We start from the raw sequence: 22,861 nt of genomic DNA on the forward strand, positions 1-22,861 counted from the left end.
TCACTAGTAGTCAAGGTGACCACCCTCTGTGCAATACTTCCCTTAGTTGCCAAGGAAGACATGAAACTTATTCAAATGGATGTGCTAATAACTTTCTTACATGGAGATTTGCATGAGGAATTTTATATACAATAGTCTAAAGGGTTTGTTGTGGAATGTTAACCCTCAGACGAACAAGGTGGGAAATCCAAAAAATCTAAAGCAGAAGACAAGGCCAAGGCAAAAGTGAAATGGAAGACAAAGGTGCGCCAAGAAAAATTTGGAAATACAAGGAGTGCAAAAAGTCTTAAATCAAGGAGAGAGACGCACAAGAAAAAGTGTAAGTCAATACTTTTGTAAAAGAGTGCAAGGTGCACCATGCTTTATTTTGTAAAAGAGCATGGCTCTCACCCGTGCAAATTGTAAAGGTAGATGGGCGGTAGGAAAAAAGTTAGGAAGATAGGAGGACAATAGGAAAAAGGGCCTAGGCCACGATCAGCCATGTAAAAAGGGGATAAGGGGATGACACCAAAAGGGATTTAGGGTTTTGTATGTAAATTTGAAAAGTGAATGAGGAGCTCATTCTTATGTGTGGCCAACAGTAGCTCTCCACTTCTTCTTCTTCTTCTTCTTCTTCTTCTTTTTCTTCTTCTTCTTCTTCTTCTTCTTCTTGATTTCTTGAGCTTGTGCTTGAGAGAGAGGGAGTGTGAGAGTGTGAGGGAGTGAGTGTGTGAGGGTGAGGGACAGTGGTGGAGAAGCTCTCCATCTTCTCCTCTCCTTTTCTCTTCCCTTCTCTTCTCTTCTCTTCTCTTGCTCTCGGCAATGGAGCTTGGAGCATGGAGCTTGAGGATCAAGCTTACTTAAAGCTTGCACTTGGATTGTGGAGCTACCAAAGTATTTGGGAGAGGAGGCAACTCAATCGGTCATGGAGGTAAGCTCACTACACTCGTAGAGAGAGATAGCGCATCGGCTTTATGAGAGGTAGCCAATTAGTGCTCAGCTTGAAACTCTTAAAAGAATAAGCGGTCCGTGGGTCTTGGTGGTTGAGCTTGCCTCTACATTTTGGTTCCATTGCTTGGACCAATGGATTCAAGCCTTGAGTGCTTGTGCGCTCTGAATCAAGCATTGAAGTAGGGTTTTCCCCAAACCGATGCTTGAGCTAGAGAGGTACGAAGTGAAGGACTTTGAAGAGGTATTCGATCTCCTTAGCAAGTAAGTTTTTGGTTTTTTGGATTTGGAAAAGCAGGTTGGAATAGTGTAGGTATTTACTTTGTGATTTGAATGCATTAGGATAGGAAAAAACAAAGAAAAAAAAGGAAAATAGGAATTAGGGTTTTTGTTTTCATAACAGGGTCAGAGGGTTTGATTTGTTTGCCGATTTGTATTTTGGAGTTTATTTGCTATTCCAAGTATATACAATCCTTCATTAGGGTGTATTCTTACATTCTGGAAGTTTGTGTGACCCCTCATAAAAACCAAAATCATTAGAATCAAGTTGATTTTCATCATCCCTGGAAACTCATCCACAAGAATCGAACACTTTTACCAAAGTCTGATTCCGAGAGAATTAGTCTGATTCCTAGAATTAAACTCCAAAAATTGGACGGTCCAATTCCCATAATCGAATAGTCCGATTTTTGGACTCAGATACCCTAAAAATCGGTCTGATCGGACACATGGGACTTGTCAGATTCAGATGCTCGGACAATCGAAAAATCGGGTGCACAAAAATCAAATACAAAAATTGGGCCATCTAGAATCGGACACTCCAAAATCAGACACCTATCAAAATTGTATGTTCAATTCCTAGAATCAGACTCCTAGAATCAGACACACGAAAATCGGATGCACCAAAATCGGACCGGCCGATCACATCAACCCAAAATCGGACGTCCAATTTTGATAATCAAACCTCTAAGAATCAAACAGAAAACTTTCAAAATTATATAGATGAATAGAATACATATTTGACACATCTAACCCTTGAAACCGACCAAGAGACCATATAGAGCCGAAAGCACATCATAGATCTATCACTAGGCTGAAATCTAGAGCAAGTAGTTCAAAACTTGGCTACAAACAATCCTTCAAATCACACATAGTGTTTAGCACAATGGCCCTACAAGCCAAGGGAGACTCCCCCCCCCCCGACACCCACAAAGGGGGCTCTTCCCCCTTCGCACCTCCCCCCAAGTAGGCTAGAGAGAAAATGTGCGTCGTGTGACAAGTCCTCCAAATTAGATCCTAGTGTAGTAATGGCTCTGCACAAACATAGATTCTCACTTGCAAAACATCACCCAAAAGCCCATACCCGAAGAAAGACAAACAAAAACCCTAGAACCTCAACAGGCCAAACTAGCCAACAAAGGAAAAAAGGCCACACCACAAAAACATGTATATGTTGCATTCGGACTACATCTAGTCAAAGTGGAATGCAACAACATCAAGCTACAACTATGAGAATGACTAGATATGGTAGTCCTGACAATGGATGCACCTTGAAGGGCACTACACAGATGACCCAAGGGATCAATAGAGAATGCACATCTGGTTGTGTAGTTGGGGACTCAAAGGCATGTATCAGAAGGCTTGAACTTATAAGCCAAGACCCGGAAGATGAAGACATAGTACCACCTGCTTATCTTAGGGTCAAACTCACTGCAACAAAAAGAGATCACAGTGTCGATGCTCTCATTGATGAAGGAGCAGATTTTTTATAATCTTGACCTATGAAGCATGGACTCGACTAGGCCAACTCACATCGACTAATGCAACTCTTAATCCTTATAGAGACGCCCACAAGCATTTATAGAGGGAAGTGTAGAATCCTTGTGACTATTGAAATGTAAAGCTTGCCTATCCTATTCCATGTCCCTCCAAGTAGTGCAAGTTGTGGAAAGGAAACTCTCCCTAGGAAGACCCTTCAAAAGTGTGACGAAGTGTGAGGCCAATTATGTAGCACAAAGGATACACTTGACACTACCGAGTGTGAGGATAATCACAACCTTTAGCAAGGATGACCTCATCAAACCTCAAGGGGGGAAAGAAAAGAAATATTCTGACATACTAGGCAAGCCCAGTAATGAGAGCAAAGACTTGTTGAAAGAGTTGATACAAGTGCATGTTGAACAAAGAGAACCAATGAGCAAGGCCATGCTTGAAACAAGAAGGTTAGGAGACAATGCCAAGGATAGACTTTGGACTTACAAATATCGTAGAAGACCACAAAAGAAGCCCAAGCCATATAAAATGAAGGAGAGCCAGCACAATGCGGCAATGGATATCCAAAGCATTGCTACGTGCTCAAGGGTAATATGCAAGTAACCGATGGATTTGGGTACCAAAACCCCCTATTAAACCCTCTCTGTCAAGCTGAAGAACAAATCGTATCAAAAGCGAAGAAGCACAAGAGGAAATCTAAACAAAAATCCAAGTCTCGAGTCAAAAACATTGTAGTAATTGAGCCCCTCATGATTGAAATCAAGAAACCAAATATGGCTATTCAAAAGGTAGATCCTCAGCCTAGCATGCTTAACAAGCGGATATCAGATGCAACCATCGAGTGTGCACAAAGACCACTAGTGCCCAAGGAACCTTTGACTTTGCAAGAGGATAATGACCACCACAGGCACAACATTTCTCATGATAAGGCTAATTGCTCAACAAAGCAAATGGCAAAATCATCTAACAGCCACCACAAGTATATCTTCCAGCCACAGTGCCAAGTCCACCTAGGAGTCCCAAATCTCCTACACCCTCTTTCCCTAAATGGAGATATGAAGCACAACAGCAATTGTCAAGTACAGCTGCTCAATCCCAATCTCTATCTCCATCTGAGCTTTCAAATGTCCAAGGTGCGAGACATGACATCACCTCTAATTCTAAACCTAAGGATGTGCCTATTGTGCAATGCACCATGACTAGCTCAACTGATGCTCGATCTACACATGTAACGTGTCAACTCGTCCACTTGTGGGACACGTCTTAGCAGCCCATCAGGAAGAGTCTAGAAAGCGCCACCTGGCACTCGCAAGGAATGTCGTAGGGTTTGCAATCTAGGTCTTCCTAAGTCTGCCCCGAGTAGAAGTATCCGGCAGTTCCCACTTAGGACCGACCTAAAGTCAAGGTTTCTTTCCTATCAACAAAGTCTCTAGAAAGTAGCTAGTTTCGAGCTCCAGATGAACAACTTTGCGTAGGAACAACAGAGTCGAAGTGGATTTAGGCTGCACTTGGTTCATGGAGAATGGGAAATGAGAGGGATGCGAAGCTCACCCTCTCTGCACATAAGGCATAGTCCCATTCCGCTCCCCTAAAACAGCATAAATCGGGATTCGAACTCTTCCAACTCTAGGTCTTCACAGTTTTGTTATCACGTCTTTTGAGAAAAGTTCCCAGCTAACTGGTCCCACCCTTTCGTAGGACGGGTGACCCAAGTCACGTCCACCGCACTTTCCTCGGGTTGCTTAGTTATCTAGTTACCTACCACATTATGTTTGACATGCAAAACAGCTTCCTTAATTAATCAATTTAAACACAGGTGCCTTCACGTAACTTAGGCACTTGACATTTTTAAAAAAAAATATCAAGCAAGTTCCTTTTTCAAATATCTGATCTTAATTTATCATAAACCCGAAATACATCAAGTATCATGCCCGAAGGCTAGCCCAGCAATCAACAGGATTGCTACTCCAAGTTTCGCCCGTAGACTAGTGAACGGGCCTCGAGATCCCATCTTGAGTCACGTCGGCCTCTTGTGCAGGATCCAGAGGCAAGGAATTTACGGCCAGAGCCTCCCCTGGCACCCAAGCGTCCTCCCACTCCAAGCATCACCCACGGAGAGAGCTCTCGTGACAGGTTTGGTCCATGTACACGGCATGGTTAACAACCCCCTTGGATAGGGCCAAGCGGGCAGTTAGAGGTAACTGAACCTGCCTCTCCCTCCATGCTATTAACCTGAAGCATTAAGTGTTTGGTCTTGAATTAGTTCCTTGAGTAAGAAGTTCAAACAATGTACCTAAGTGTACAATCACGATCATTTCTATGGTCATTCATACGACCAACTACTAAGGTGTGATTCCTTCTTCCCGAATACTCCCAGCATTTGATCCTGGATCATTCGCGACTCGGCGAGATTCCAGGGGCTTGGCAAGCTAGGTTGCTTGTTTCCCCTTTTTCTTTGGGTTAGGGTTTGTACCCTACCGTCCCTAATTATCCTTACCTTGGGTCTCCTTGTAAAATAGATCATGGACAACCCTGTCGTCCTCAGTTGGTCAACTTGATGGTTATCTCCTAGATCCCCTAAAGTACCTATATACCTTTATCTTTGATCTTAATTGATCAAGATTGTCTATGCCCTTGACCATGGTTGGTCAAGATGGTTCTGTTTAGAAGAGTTCCTACTCCGTCTTAAGTATAATCTTCTTAAGCTCTCTTAATAATGCTCACATGCACTAAGCTTTTACCTATCCCTCTTGAAGTCACCAAGGACTTTGACATGGGACTTATGGATCTTAGTCCCATTTGGTGAATTACAAACAACGTTGAATTTTCCCAACAACTTTAATGCACGCAACGTAATGCCATGCCTTCATTTCAATGCTTATAATTTTGATATAATCCATACGATATTTTAGGCCACACATGCGAATGTATTTTCTATGCATGAAATCCTAACATTATCCCCTATGTAATTATTTACACGATCTATAACCTTCTTGAATGATGTGTTCTTTATAACTTTATGTGATTATTGTATGAGTCTAGCTGCACTCTAACCTTTTGTGCAGTTTATTACATGTACCCTAGAATCCATCTTGCGATACGGAGATGCACTTTGTTTCTTTCAATGTCCTCTGAAATTCATTTTATGCAAGAACTTGTGCAAGGAGCAATGCACTTTATGCAAGAATTCATGCAAGACGTTTTTGGTAATTTACAATGCAATTATCTAATCAATTTCACCTATTATGATGTCATCTTACAACGGAAATTATCTTGTTTGTTACATACATCACAACTAAGTTCATACCTAGGAAATTATCAATCGCGCAATTAATGTGATGCATGTGAATATGATTTTTACCATGATAATTATAATCTATGATTTAATAATAGAGCAACCTGGGTTTGGAGTGATGTCTTGATTCTAGTGGTATTGATGTTTGATGAACCGTTCGCGGTTGCAGTGCCATCTTAATTCGAACCTCCATCCACACTTGCAGGGTTTCTGGCCATCCTTGAGGAACTACGCTTCGGGGCCATACTCGAAGACACGTGTATGAGAGATAGAATTCTCGCACTCTCCTATACAAGATTCTCGTAGCCTCTCCTTGAGTGAAGAAAAGATAATGAAGGGGAGGGGTGTATTTTCAAAAATGTTGAGGGGTGTGTGACCTCCCTTTAAGAGGGGAAAGAAGAATCTTCCAGAAACTTCTCTCTCTCTCTCTCTCTCTCTCTCTCTCTCTCTCTCTCTCATGATGATGATGAGGAGGGGGGCTACTTGTCAAGCAACGAGGGAGGGGGGCGCTGCCTTATATAGTAGAGGAGGGAGGGCTTCACGAGGGGGGGAGACGACTGTTAACGGCCACCACCCTCCACCTAGGGGGGCTGCATTTTCCCCCCTTTCACTCTCTTCACTCCCTCTCTCTCTCTCTCTCTCTCTCTCTCTCTCTCTCTCTCTCTCTCTCTCTCTCTCTCTCTCTCTCTCTCTCTCTCTCTCTCTCTCTCTCTCTCTCTCTCTCTCCCCGACGTGCTGTCGGCGGGGAGAGAGAGGGAGAGTAAAAAAATTTTGAGTTAAAATTTAAAAAAAATTAAGGGGGGGGCTATTACATCCTCTCCCCCTTAGAGGAATCGAGATGTCCTCATCTCGAGAAGACCTAGGGGTATTGTTGGTTGAGAGTATTTTCGTCCATCCAGGTGGCATCCTCTTCTGGATAATCTTTCCACTGGATGAGGTATTCTCTCAAGGTCCTTGATCTCAAATGCCTCTCCCTAACATCTAGGATTCTATCAGGCCGTAGCTCAAGGACTCCTTGGCTAGGCATTACAATTTGTTGATCTCAAGTACATGATTCGGATTAGGTAGATACTTTTTCAATAGCCTAACGTGGAATACATTATGAATCTTTAGAGTTGTAGGCAGCTGTAGTCTGTAAGCATTAGGCCCTAGGCACTTGGTGATCTTATAAGGTCCACAATACCTTGGACTTAGCTTCTTGTACTCTTCCAAGGACAGTGAACTCTTTTTAGGGCGTACACGGATGAAGACCATATCACCTTCGACAAAGGATCTGTCTTGCCATTTCAAGTCACCATAGGCCTTCTGTCTATCCTTGGCAGCTTGAATGTCTTGTCTTATTGATTTGATTTGATCATCCATGTCTTCCAGCATCTGTCTCGAAGCTTTTACCCTCAAAGTTGGATCCAAGAAGTTCAAAGGGGTATGACAATCATGCCCATACAAGGCTTGGAAAGGGGTCATCTGAATACTCTGTTGGTAAGAAGCATTGTAGGAAAACTCAACCAGGGGTAAGTATTGAATCCACTTTTTGGGTTCGCGACAGTAGTATGCCCTAATCATATCTTCAATGACTTGATTGACTCATTCTGTTTGACCGTTAGTTTGGGGATGGTAAGTTGTACTGAAACAGAGTTGAGTTCAAATAGCCTCAAAGATAGCCTCCAGAAGTGTGATGTGAAAAGAGAGTCATGATCACTAATGATTCTTCTGGGTAACCAATGAAGCTTGAATATTTCCTTGATGAATCATCTTGCGATGTTTGAGGAGTTATAGTTCGTCTTGACAGGGATGAGATGTGCGACCTTGGTGAGTATATCTACTACAACCATAATAGAGTTATATCCTCCCTGAACTTGGGGTAAGCCATCAATGAAGTCCATACTAATGAATTTCCATTTCATTTGGGGAATGTCAAGTGGTTGCAACTTCCCAGGCATTTTAACATGTTATACCTTAATGCATTGACAAGACAAACATTCCGTGACATATTTGAGTACATCTCCCTTGAGTCTTTCCCAAAAATAGATCTTTCTGACCATATTAAGGATCTTGGCATAACCAGGATGTCCTAAGAAAGGGGAGTCATGGGCTTCCCAAAGTATCTTTTGCTTAAGAGTTTGTCTTGCAAGGATACATAATCTTGTCCTAAAGTAGACAAGTCCACTACTAATGGAGAATTCTTGATACTTCGTCTTTAGCTTCGGGTCTTGATCCTTGATGGGGATCTCCCTTAGCATTTTCTGATAGACTGGGTTGTGATATGCCCCTTCTTTTGCTAGCTCAAGGATCGGGTTGTTTGGCATTGATACCTTTGTGGCTAGAGACCTTGCTGTTGATGGATCTTGCAAAATGAGAGAATTTAGAAATGCCTTGCGAGACTGAGTGCATCAGCAACCACATTCTCTTTTCCAGGCCTATATTTGATTTCAAAATCATATTCTTCTAGCACTTTGATCCATCAACGTTGCCTCATATTGAGCTCATTTTGGGTGAAAATCCATTTAAGACACTTGTGGTTTATCACTAAGGAAAATTTGTTACCTAGCAACTAATGTCTCCAAAGTTTGAGAGCATGGATGATAGCCAACAGCTCCAGGTCGTGGGTAGCATAATTCCTTTCATGGCTCTTCAATTTTCTTAAAGAATATGCTACGGGATAACCTTCTTACATAAGTACACATCCTAAAGCAAGTGAGCTAGCATCACTTACTACTTCAAACTCCTTACTAAGATCAGGAAGTTTCAGGATGGGTGCTGATACTAAGCTTTGCTTTAGTTTGTCAAAGCTGGTCTGTTCAGCAGGTGACCATACAATTGCTACTTGCTTCTTTAGTAGATCAGTCATCAGAGGGGCTACAATCAAAGCATAATCTTTGATGAAAATTCTATACCACCCTGTCAACCCAAGAAAACTACGTATTTCTTTGACAAAAGTTGGTGTTGGCCATTCCAGAATGTCTCTGACCTTGGATGGATCTACTGAAATTCCTTCTGCTGATATAATGAATCCCATATATTCAATCTGTCGTTTGAAAAATGTGCATTTCTTCTTCTTGGCATAAAGCTTGTGTGCTCTCATATTTTCAAGAACAATGCGAAGCAGGGGTTCATGATCCTTTCCCTGTTTTGAGTAGACTAGGGTATCATAAAAAAATACGAGTATGAAGTCATCAAGATAGGGCCTAAAGATATCCTGCATTAACTTGTTGAAGGTAGCAGGAGCATTCATCATCCCAAATGACATCACTAGGAATTCGAAGTGTCCATACCTTGTACTGAATGCAGTCTTCGAAATATCTTCTTCCTTGATCCTTATCTGATAATATCCAGATCTAAGATCTATCTTTGAGAAGATCTTCACTCCTTGAAGACGGTCAAGTAATTCATCTATTCTTGGAATGGGATATTTATTTTTTATGGTTGCTTGATTCAACCCTCTGTAGTCAATGCATAGACGAAGCGTTCCATCTTTCTTCTTTTGGAACAACACTGGAGCTCCCCATGGTGAACTACTAGGACGGATGTAGCCTTGATCTAACAGTTGCTTGAGTTGCTCTTTCAGTTCGATAGCTTCCAGGATGGACATCTTATATAGCCTCTTTGTGACCAGTGCAGCTCCTGGCACAAGTTTGATTTCGTGGTCGACTTCCCTTTGAGGAGGAAGTTCCGTCATATCTTCAGGGAATATGTCTGCGTATTCCTTTAACCATGAAGGTTCTTCTCCAGATTCTTGATTCTGATCTAGCTTATTTAGTTTACTCAGATAGACAGGCAGGCTCTTTTGAACACCTTTTATTATCCGTGTTGCTTTTGCCAACTGTATTTTTGGCTTACTAGCCTCACCTTGAGTTGTGACTAGTTTCCCTTCAGAATTGCGAAAGGAGACTTGGCCCTTCCCACAATGGATGGGAGCATCATTGGGTATTAGCCAATCCATTCCGAGTAAACATTCGTGGACACCTAGGTTCATTAGCATGAATCTCACAGAAGTTGGCTTCCCACCCAATAGGAATTTCACCTTAGCATTTTACCTAGTATAAGTGACCTCACGACCATTTGCTAATTCCCCAAGTAAGGTAGGTGCATCTATCGTGGCTATCCCTAATCTTTTTGCACAGATTGATGAGATGAAGGAATGTGTACTGCCACAGTCAATCAAGGTTTTGAAGCTTTTACCTCGATATTCTGATGGAGTTTGAATCATCAAGAATTGGCGATTCGGACCCTTCTTGTGAAGAGTGGCATGAACCGTTGCCCTCTCAATGTCAGCATCCATGGATGGATCTTCTTTATCGTCCAGCTCCTTGTTGGAAACACTGGAGGTTCTCCCTCTGGCCATAACGGTGGTTCCTTGGCCATGAGTGGTTTTATTTTGACCTTGGAATTGCCCCTTAACGATGTCCTCTGCCAAGCTTGGGACACTCCCTCTTGAAGTGTGCGGGCTCATTGCAATGGAAGCAACGTGGGTTGTGAACATTGCTTTGTGTTGGAACAAAGTTCTTGGCAGCATTGACCCTAGCTTTCTTTCTTTGGCCCTGATTCTGACCCTGTGCTCTCTTAGTCTGAGCCTTAGACAAGCCCTTATTCTGATCTTTGTAAGGCCAAATCCTATTGTTCATTGGTTTGGTCTGCACCTCCTGTATTATTGGAGTAGTTCGAATGAGTGCATCTTGTAGGTCCGTTGGATGCACTAATTCCAATCGAGTGTTTATGGGTGGATTCAACCCAACACAGAATTTTGACACATGTTGTGTCATATCCATTGGGGGTGCATACTTTAGGAGTGAAACAAACTTCGAATAATATGCTTCAAGGGATAATCCTAGCTGCTTCAAGTCATAGAATTCATTCATCTTTTGTGTGCGGTAGGCAAGTGGCAGATACCTCCCTCGCACAGCTTCCTTAAGCTTATCCCCAAGTGAATGTCCCCTCCGAGATCACTTGGTCTCTGCACCATTGTTTCCACCAAAGTCTCGCTTCGCCTGTAAGCTTAAGTTTGGCGAGCATGGCTTGGTTACCACGTGCAGTTTCTGCTGCCTCAAAATAGTCCTCCATGGACTCAATCTAGATCTTAACATCGGCTTGAACAGTCCTTCCCTTGCCATCAAACTCGGATGGCTTAATTTGTTTGAGAAGGAATTTCTTCTCTTGAGCCACAGCTGGACTTAGTGGAGGAGTCGGATTTGGAACATGCGCTTGGGGTTGCAACTGAACAATAAGATTCTTTATGTTAACATCTTATCATACGTTCCCATATTATGTTAATATGACTAGCACAGCTTTTTAACTAAGTGATTTAATCGCTTAACAGCTCAGTTAACTTTTATGATCAAGATAGATAATTGTAAAAAGTCTTATTTATTCATGAAGGCATAACCCCCTGAGTAAAATTATTTTGGATAAGTAGGACTGGTTGATTGATATATCAGTTTGGGGAAAATAGGATTGTGTTATAATCAGCTACAGGGATGGAATAATAATATTGAGTGGGGTCATGGATTTTCAAGAAATGGTAAGTCATAGGAAGCTTGGGGTATCCCTTCTTTTGATACCCGTTCTTCTCATAGCGCCCTAACACTTTGATTCTGTCAGCAGAGATTACCCGGGTCACTTCTTCATAGACATACTTGTTCTGCTTGACTTGCCGACCGCTAACGTGCAAATTTGCGTTTACGCGAGCTTCGACAAAGATGAACAGCTTCACGATCTTTAAATCCTCCATCCACTTGATTCTCTTCAAGTTGGTCTGAAGGTACGCAAGTTGGTGGGCTGCTATGTAGTATATTCCTTAGTCTCCCATCCATCTCCGCTCCTCATACAGGGGCAAAGGGTTATAGATGCAGTCTAGAATATTCATCATGCCAAGCCTCTGATGATAATTCGAAGCATGCATTGCACTCATGAACATGACCTGGAACACCAAGAACTTGCTCCATGCTTCATGACTCTACAATCCAGCATCCATAAGTGAGTAAAGAAATGTTTTCAACAGAAAACACTACTCTATTCTACTCACCTTCCCCTGTTTATCCCCTTATTCCCTTTATTTTCCTCCAGTAAGTTCCCTTACCACCTTTAGATTTCATTGGTTCGCTCTGATACCAACTGTAACGCGTCCGCTCGTCCACTTGTGGGACACGTCTTAGCAGCCCATCGGGAAGAGAGTCTAGAAAGCGCCACCTGTCACTCGCAAGGAATGTCACAGGGTTTGCGATCTAGGTCTTCCCGAGTCTGCCCCAAGCGGAAGTATCTGGCCGTTCCCACTTAGGACCAACTTGAAGTCAAGGTTTCTTTCCTATCAACAAAGTCTCTAGGAAGTAGCTAGCGTCGAGCTCCAGATGAACCACTTTGTGTAGGAACAACAGAGCCGAAGCGGATTTATGCTGCACTTGGTTCATGGAGAATGAGAAATGAGAGGGATGCGAAGCTCAACCTCTCTGCCCATAAGGCATAGTCCCATTCCGCTCCCCTAAAATAGCATAAATCGGGATTCGAACTCTTCCGACTCTAGGTCTTCACAATTTTGTTATCACGTCTTTTGAGAAAAGTTTCCAGCTAACTGGGACCACCCTTCCATAGGATGGACCCAAGTCACATCCACCGCACTTTCCTCAGGTTGCTTAGTTATCTAATTATCTACCACATTATGTTTGACATGCAAAAGCAGCTTTCTTAATTAATCAATTTAAACACAAGTTCCTTCACGTAACTTAGACACTTAACATTAAAAAAAATAGTATCAAGCAAGTTCCTTTTTCAAATATCTAATCTTTATTTATCATAGTCCCGGAATACATCAAGTATCATGCCCAAAGGCTAGCCCAGCAATCCACAGGATTGCTACTCCAAGTTTCGCCCGTAGACTAGTACACGGGCCTCGAGATCCCATCTTGAGTCACGTCGATCTCTTGTGCGGGATCCGAAGGCAAGGAATTTACGGCCAGAGCCTCCCCTGGTACCCAAGCGTCCTCCCGCTCTAAGCAGCACCCACGAAGAGACCTCTCGCGATAGGTTCGGTCCATGTACACGGCATGGTTAATAACCCCCTTGGATAGGGCCAGGCGAGCAATCAGAGGTAACTGAACCTGTCTCTCCCTCCATGCTATTAACCTGAAGCATTAAGTATTTGGAATGAGTTCCTTGAGCAAGAAGTTCAAACAATGTACCTAAGTGTACAATCACGATCATTTCTGTGGTCGTTCGTATGACCAAACTGCTAAGGTGTAATTCCTTCTTCCCAAATACTTCGAGCATTCGATCCTGAATCGTTCGTGACTTGGCGAGATTCCAGGGGCTTGGCAAGCTAGGTTACTTGTTTCTCTTTTTTCTTTGGGTTAGGGTTTGTACCCTACCATCCCTAATTATCCTTACCTTCGATCTCCTTGTAAAATAGATCATGGACAACCCCATCGTCCTCGGTTGGTCAACTTACTGGTTATCTCCTAGATCCCTTGAAGTACCTATGTACCTTTATCTTTGATCTTAATTGATCAAGATTGTCTATGCCCTTGACCATGGTTGGTCAAGATGGTTCTGTTTAGAAGAGTTCCTACTCCGTCTTAAGTATAATCTTCTTAAGCTCTCTTAATAATGCTCACATGCACTAAGCTTTTACCTATCCCTCTTGAAGTCACCAAGGACTTTGACATGGGACTTATGGATCTCAATCCCATTTGGTGAATTACAAACAACGTTGAATTTCCCCCAACAACTTTAGTGCACACGATGTAATGCCATACCTTCATTTCAATGCTTACAATTTTGATATAATCCATACAATATTTTAGGTCACACATGCGAAGGTATTTTCTATGCATGCAATCCTAACATTATCCCCTATGTAATTATTTACACGATCTATAACCTTCTTGAATTATCTGATCTTTATAACTTTATGTGATTATTGTATGAGTCTAGCTGCACTTTAAGCTTTTCTGCAGTTTATTACATGTACCCTAAAATCCATCTTGCAATACGGAGATGCACTTTGTTTCTTTCAATGTCCTCTGAAATGCATTTTAAGCAAGAACTTGTGCAAGGAGCAATGCACTTTATGCAAGAATTCATGCAAGACGCTTTTGGTAATTTACAATGCAATTATCTAATCAATTTCACCTATTATGATGTCATCTTACAACGGAAATTATCTTGTTTGTTACATACATCACAACTAAGTTCATACCTAGGAAATTATCAATTGCGCAATTAATGTGATGCATGTGAATATGATTTTTACCATGATAATTATAATCTATGATTTAATAATAGAGCAACCTGGGTTTGGAGTGATGTCTTGATTCCAGTGGTATTGATGCCTGATGAACCGTTTGCGGTTGCGGTGCCATCTTGATTCGAACCTCCATCCACACTTGCAGGGTTTCCGACCATCCTTGTGGAACTACGCTTTGGGGCCATACTCGAAGACACGTGTACGAGAGAGAGAATTCTTGCACTCTCCTATGCAAGATTCTTGTAGCCTCTCCTTGAATGGAGAAAAGATAATGAAGGGGAGGGGTGTATTTTCGAAAATGTTGAGGGGTGTGTGACCTCCCTTTAAGAGAAGGAAAGAAGAATCTTCCAGAAACTTCCCCCTCTCTCTCTCTCTCTCTCTCTCTCTCTCTCTCTCTCTCTCTCTCTCTCTCTCTCTCTCTCTCTCTCTCTCTCTCTCTCTCTCTCTCTCTCTCTCTCTCTCTCTCTCTCTCTCTCTCTCTCTCTCTCTCTCTCTCTCTCTCTCTCTCGTGAAGATGATGAGGAGGACGAGGGGGTGCGTTTTCCGTCGACAGGGGGGGAGGCTGCTTGTCAGGCGACGAGGGAGGGGGGCGCTGCCTTATATGGTGGAGGAGGGAGGGCTTCATGGGGGGGGCGGGGGGGAAGACGACCGTTAACGGCCGCTACCCTCCACCTGGGTGAGCTGCATGCCCCCCCTTTCATTCTCTTCACTCCCTCTCTCTCTCTCTCTATGCAACATACTGTCGGCGGGGAGAGAGAGGGAGAGTAAAAAAAATTTGAGTTAAAATTTTAAAAAAAAGTGGGGGGGTTCTTATGGGGAAGGTACGGGGGCAGGGGGGCTATTACAACACAAGTGAATGCGCAAAGGGAAACAAAAGACATGACCACTTTTAATCTATCTAAGGAGTTGACACTACAGTCTACCAACAATAGCCAGTCCACTAAACTAGCCGCTACTACTTCCAATCAGGAATCACAAAAGCCACAACCTTTGGTCGTGATGACGATGCCCCTTGCGAAATGTGTCCTTAGCAATTCACCTGTGGAAGAGATGTTATTGGCAACATCCTTGACACCTCTAGTACTTCCAAAACACCTAAAGCCTAGGCTTAAGGAGAAATCTCTCGAAGATTTTTGGCCAAAGAGATAGCGCATCTAACTAATGAGCCAGAGACAAAGTGCATGATGAAGCTGGATCACAAGTTGATAGCCATCACACGTGCATGCATCCATGTGGACATTGGAAGGCCAACACTAGAGCACACAAATCTTGTAGAGCTGAACCCTTGACTTGAGACGAGCAACAACATGTTTGCTCCCACTATGTAGTTGTCGCCCCCGCAGAAGAAGTCATAAAGGACATCCCAAAAGCCATAGCTAAAGAATTGCACTTGATACCCTCACTCTATACTACTCAATGTGAGACAAATAAGGAAAAGCTAGAAGCAATCAGACAAAAAGGGAAAGGACAAGGTAACTTTGTGCAAAAATGGTACTCCTTGGTAGCCAAAGTTGGCCACCAACTAATGACACTCACTAAGCAAAGGAAAGCCCTTTGGACATCAATACATGATCCCACGTACATTGCCCCAACCTCATTAAGAGCACTGGCAATGGTCCATGAGGTCCAAATTTCTACCACTATCCAAAAACATCCCTTGTACGATAAACTGCTTCTAGAAGAAGATCTACATGTGGCTAGCAGGCTAGGAGTAGGAAGCATGGTACTTAATGTTAGTGCATGTGTCTTGTGCCTCACTCAATACCCTACAATCCTAGATCTCTATGCTTCCCATTAATACAACCCTGACTGCTTTAGCTGGTTTCGTCCAAGCCTACATGATAGGAACCCTAGACCGTCTCTTGATTCTACACTAGAGTCACTTGAACCTCCTGAGCAAGAGAAAAATAGCTCTAAACACAACACCCACTCTGATAAGAAGCAATGGAGGCATGTTCCAATGGGTAAGGACAAGAGTCTAGAGTGAAAGCCCAACCAAGAGCAACTACCAATGCAATTGGATGAGGAGCTAAACGAAGTGGAATTAGTTGAAGAGCTACACTCTCCAAGAAGAGAGGCAATCGTGCCCTCACAACCTAGCAAGGTTGTTCAGTAAGCTATGGCTATGTCCCATGAGGACACACCAAAAAAAGAGAATGATGAGGCCCAACCAAGCATAACGATGACTGACCTAGTTCAGGGTCCTTAATATTTAAAGGATACACCTCTATTTCTCAAGAAAAAGAGGAGAAAACAACGGCAGTTGCAAGTGGTTGTAGATGCCAAAAATATTGAGACAAAGAGTGATGAAGAGATGATGAATAAAGCACCGAGCCACGAATGGGTCCCCATTGCCATCTCTCCTAATGGCGGTGAAACCTCAGACACATCTGTGTATTATGATAAATCAAAGCAACCATTACCATCAATGGTTGCTTGCAACTCTCAATCCACTGATAGAAGAACTTACAGTGACCAATCAAGAGTGGATATAACACTGTCACAATAGGTTGACGAAACTATACCAAACACATTTGAGGAGAATGTGACTATGTATTAATAATACCAAAAGAAGAAAAGCCAGTACACACAGAAGCAATGATAATCAAGCACATGTGATATGCATCGAAGTCAACACTATGGGATTCAGATAAGTGATGTGTCTTTGAGGTGCACCTATTCATTATGGTTGAAGCATATGACTTGCATGTACTCTCACGGGTTGCCAAGTGAATGCAGGATGACACAGGTCTCTATACAAAAGTGTTCAATCTCCAAGTCACCACAAGACCACCAACCCCACAAAGAGCCATTATGGAGAAAGCAATAAAAATACCAAAAACAAAGAGCCATGACGGAAGCCCCACTCGTTGGAAGAGAAAATCACCCCTGTAGAAAACAAACATTGCATTTGAGTATGGCCCAAAGCATAATCATTGGCTACTCTCTCTTTCTTGGCCAAACTCTACATTCGGAGCAAGATTAAGGTGGCAAGCCCTCATTCACGACAGAAGAGCAAGAAAAGTATAGCTTGATGGTAGAAATGAGGGGTTTCAACCAGTTCACATTCAAGCTTACCCTAAACCTAGAAGACGCCATCATGAAGGAGCCAACCATAAAACAACTTTTGGACCAGTGCAGTCTACAAAAGTATGTAGAGAAGGTCGAGCAAGCTATCGATTACAGCAAGTGAGCAGAATTTTCGAGGAGCTTTGATGCCAAAAGAAACTATGGCATGGTGATGGCAAGAAGAGGAAAAGAAGCTTGCCAAATAGAGGTGGAGTTGAGCCCTGCGATGGTGGAGAAGGCCTTGAGTTTAGCCAATAGCAAGACTGAGAAACGCCCAAGGAGGGATGTGTATAACATGCTGGGCGTGAACCATCACCAATGCGAGAATAAGAGGGAGATGAAGTCCACAAGGAATAGCATGACAACATGGAGAGAGTTACTAATAAAAAGGAGAATGACCAACCATCTAAACAATAAGAGAGCAAGAGGACAATCCATGAGCATCAAGGCTCGAAAATTGTCAAGTCAAGGGGAGAGGAAAGATCACACTCTCAAAATCCCCATCAGAAGAACTCGATCCACCTCCAAAGAAAACAGATAGCTGCAAAGGATGGAGGAGGAATTGAAGGAACTAGAAGAAGAGCGCATGCAAACGCCAAAAGAGGAGGAAGAACGACTAAGGCAAAAGGGAGGAGGAGATTACTCTAAAGAAGATAGAATCAAAGATCTAGCCTACAAACTAGCACATTGCTGCAACATGGACTCCATGCCATGACAGCTAAGCCTAACACTAGCTTAGGAGTAGAGGAGCAATGTGCTCCCCTAATCTCAAATGGCTGAACCTCGCATGAACTCTCCTTGCTAGGGCTTGGGGAACAAAAATGGAAATGCAGCAGCCTCAACAAGAGCCATTGGAGTCAGTCCACGAAGAAGGGCATGACTCCAAATCAGATTAACAAAGAATGAATGAGTGCATGAACCAAGTCCCCTCCATGGGGCCACAACAAGTATAGTCATAAGAGAAAATGACTCCATGCCAAAAGCCATGCATTCCTTGGTAAATCTCTTAGGCCCCCTCAAAATGTAACTACTATAGAGTATCAGGATGATGTTTAGCATGCCTCCTCCCAATGCATCTCCAAAACAAAAACTATAAAAAAAAAAAAACAAACAAACAAACAAACAAAAGACCTACACAAAGAAAAAGGAAAGAAACAATGAGCTTTTCCATGATATCAGAGTGCCACAAACACTGCACCTAGGGATCCTCAGGTTAGGCATGTGCGGTGGCCTTGGTCAGCCGGCTCCATGCCTAAACCCCTAGCCCTTCCTATCCCTCCCACTTCACACTTAGAACACATCAAGAGCAAGAAAAACCTAGGGAGTTTGTGCTCGCCTATGGTTAGATCTATCTCCCTAACTAACACCCCACAGCACCTCCCCTATACACAAACTGGGTCCTCAAGTGTGGGACAATACCACAAGCTTCCCTAAGGTTCAACCCAACTCCTAGTTTCACTAGCACAACCACCATACAGCACTGCACAGTGAGGTAGACACACTCCCAGGTAGTGCACTTTCTTTTTCTTTTTTCAAGTATACTCAACAATGGCGATTGACCATCGACATTGAAGGCCCCCACTACCCGATCAAATCTAAGCTCGGTGTCAATGAGCTTAATTATGCTACATCGTGTTGTCAAAATTACAATTGATGTCTCAAGAAGCTTTCAAGTGTACTTCTTCTCAACATCGACAATTTTTTCCACCTTATTGAACCCTCACTTCATCCACACATTGCTACGAGGAACCAAACCAGCAATCTTTTAAGTATGTAATATCTAAGTATGCATGTGTAGTCACATAATATCTACACCACAATCTATACACACTTTAGGTCCTCAAGTGCAGAACAATACTCTCAGCTTGCTTAGAGTTTGACCTATGTGCACAATAAGGACTAGCGCTAACAGTTATAGGGAGAGACCACATGAGAGGTTTTTAATTGCAGGTATTGAAGACTCTAGCAAAAGTACCGTCAGTTCTTCATCAAACACTCAACTCTGAACTTTTGTCCTTTATCATCATGCAAACCCACCAAAGAATCATCGCGCGCGTAGAATCCCCAAAATACCAACACCTGTGCTAGCCACCATGAGTGCAACTCACAACAAAGAATAGCCCTATCACCAACTACAACAACCCTATCACTAGCCAATCAGGCCAACAAAATGCCACCAACGACCTTCATCCACATCACCACCAAAACTCCTCCCACGGCAAACCATAGCAGTCCCTTCCACCTATGTCTTTGGTGTATGCCAAAGCCTGCTACCCACGACGACAAAGAGTGCCATGGGACTGGCACTAATCTAGGAGGGGGGTAATGTTAACCCTCAAACAAACAAGGTGGAAAATCCAAAAAATCTAAAGTAGAAGACAAGGCCAAGGCAAAAGTGAAATGGAAAATGAAGGCACATCAAGAAAAACATGGAAACACAAGAAGAGTAAAAAAGTCCTAAATCGAGGAGAGAGGTGCACAAGAAAAAGTGCAAGTCAATACTTTTGTAAAAGAGCGCAAGGTGCACCATGATTTATTTTGTAAGAGAGCATCGGGTTCTCACCCGTGCAAATTGTAAAGATAGATGAGAAGAGCGCAAGGATGCACCATGATTTATTTTGTAAAAGAGCGTCGGGCTCTCGCCTGTGAAAATTGTAAAGGTCGATGGGAAGTAGGAAGGAAGCTAGGAAGATAGGAGGACAATGGAAAAAAGGCCTATAAAAAAGGGGATAAGGGGATGACCGCCCGAAAGGGATTTAGGGTTTTGTATATAAAGTTAAAAAGTGAATGATGAGCTCATTCTTGTGTGTGGCCAACAATAGCTCTCCTCTTCTTCTTCTTCTTGCTTGGTTGAGCTTGTGCTTGAGAGAGGGAGTGTGAGAGTGTGAGGGAATAAGTGTGTGAGGGTGAGGGACCATGGTGAAGAAGCTCTCCATCCTCTCCTCTCCTCTCCTCTCTTCTCTTCTCTTCTCTTCTCTTCTCTTCTCTTCTCTTCTCTTCTCTTCTCTTGCTCGCGGCAATGGAGCTTAGAGTGTAGAGCTTGAGGATTGAGCTCACTTGAAGCTTGCACTTGGATCGTAGAGCTACCAAAGTGTTCGGGAGAGGATGCTACTCGATCTAGCTACACTCCTAGAGAGAAACAGAGTGTTGGCTATTTGAGAGGTAGCCATTAGTGCTCAACTTGAAAGGTGGGTCTTTATGGTTTTGAGCTTGAGCACGCCTCTACATGGAAGGCAAGGAAGAATTGATGTGTAAGCTATATATAATCCTATGTGGTTTAAAATAGGCTCCCAAGAAATAGTATCATAAGTTTGATGCCTTTATGCGATCACAAGGAAATGGGACTAATCGTTGCATATACACTAGGTGGGCTATGGATGGTAGCCTTGTGACTTTGATCTTCTACGTTGATGGCATGCTAATTTGTTGGAAAGTCAATCATGGCTATGGATAGAGACAAAAATATACCCTATTTATCTCAAAATAAATACATTAGGAAGGTATTGTAGCGTTTCAATATGGAGAGGGGGAAAGCAATCTATATTTCATTGCCTCCATATTCAAAACTTAGCCAAAAGCAAAAGTTAGATGAGTAGAAGTTTGAAATGGCTAAGATTCCTTATGCATAGTTGGTAGCTTGATGTACACCATGGTTGCTACATGCCCAGGCATTGCCTATGTATATAGCAGTAGTGGGAGCAATTAGCATGTATATAGCAAACCCTAGCAAGAAGCATTGGGAGGCAATAAAGAGTATCATGACATACTCTTTTAAGTGGCACTAGAGCTATATTTATATACTTCATAAGGAAGGATGCATCTATTCTTGGGTATGTAGATGTTGATATTGTAGGGGTTGTAGACTCTAGGTGGTCTACTACAGGTTCACTATATGATGCATTTGTTCTTGGAGTGTACTTGGATATGTAGACACTAATATTATAGGGAGTGTGAACTTTAAGATGTCCAATATATGTTTTTTATTTAATTTCACAAGTGGTACAATATCTTGGGTCTCTCTATTATATATGGCTTTGTCTACCATTGAGGCTAAGTATGTTACAACCACTAAGGCCTACAACAAAGTCATATGGCTTACTCATCTAGTAGGAGATTTGGGCATTCCATGAGAGGTGCCATTCAATTGGCATGCAACCCTATCTTTAATGCAAAGATAAATGACATTGAGATAAAGTATTACTTTATCAAGGAGATACTTGAGGACATGTACTTAATAATAAGCTTATTGAGCTTATCAAGGTCCATATGGATGATAACCTTGCATATCTCCTCATAAAGAGTTTACCTTTTGAGTGTTTTGCACACTATAGACTATTGATGGACATTGGATAATATCTTCACTTTCTTCTTATACTCCTATAAAGACTCATTAACGTTTAAGTGGAAGGTTATTAGGGTAAAGGACAATGGCCAATAACCAAGTGACCCCCTTCTATAAATACACATATTGTACCATCATATATAAGTGAAAATAACAAAGAATAAAGGTACCATTTATTTTACCCCCTGAACTCTCATGTATATGCTTCTTTCTCTCTCAACCCTCTTGCACTCCATAGCTTCTATCTTATTTTTGGGGTAAAGGCCAATAGCCAATAGCCAACTGGGCACCCCTTGTATATGTAAACATTGTATAGGCATATATAAGTAAAAATGACAAAGAATAAGGGTACTATTCAATTTGTATCCACATAAATCTCTTGTGTTCTCATCTCTCTCAAACCCTCTCACTATTATATCTCATTACTTCAAAAACTAGCATCAAAGTGGTATTTTGTATTCATGGGAGCTCATGCTTGGAGGGAGGAGTATGGGGAATTAATCTTTATTGTAAAGATCGAGGAGTCAAGCTTCTTCTTCAATTTTGATGCTTGCTTCTTGCCATTAATAGAGGTATTATTCTCATTATTGTTGAGAAATAACAAGTGATGTATGCTCGAGGAAGAGATCTCCTGAATCCCATATGCACAGTGAGGAGAATGGAACAACTCAACTTCTATGAAGCATTGTACTTGACTATGGAATGAATACAATATTATAATGCTTTGTACTTTCACTTAGTATCTTGGCAGTGTCAGTTCATTACACAAGATTGTCTTTATGAGTCCAAGCTAATCTATCTTGGAACCTAATTCACTTGTGTAATAGCCAGGTCTCTCCTTGTTTATGACAACATGAACATAGTCTTCATCTTCCAACCTCCATAGCTGCCATGCTCTAGATCTACAAACTTCAACATGGTATCAGAGCCTAGTTGGGCATGTCTTAGCTCATCTCCATCTCTTCTCAGCTCAGGTTGAGTGTTGGATCTCATCTCCAACTCCATTTACATTTCTACCTTCAATAAAGCTTCCATGGCAGCCATAGCCAAGAGTACCCTATTAGCTTGAAGCTTCGATATCTATCTCCATAGACCAAATTTCTCTAGACTTCCTTCTAGAGAAGTGTTTCTCTACTTTTAGAGCTCCTCCCTTGCACCTCAATCCGTGACATTGGGAAACTATAGCATCAGCATTGCTTGTTTTCAAAGTTGCTACCATATT

Source organism: Lygodium microphyllum, chromosome 1 (genome assembly GCF_053477565.2).
Source record: "Lygodium microphyllum isolate KBCC chromosome 1, Lygodium_microphyllum_v1.1.10, whole genome shotgun sequence".
Classification (NCBI taxonomy): Eukaryota; Viridiplantae; Streptophyta; class Polypodiopsida; order Schizaeales; family Lygodiaceae; genus Lygodium; species Lygodium microphyllum.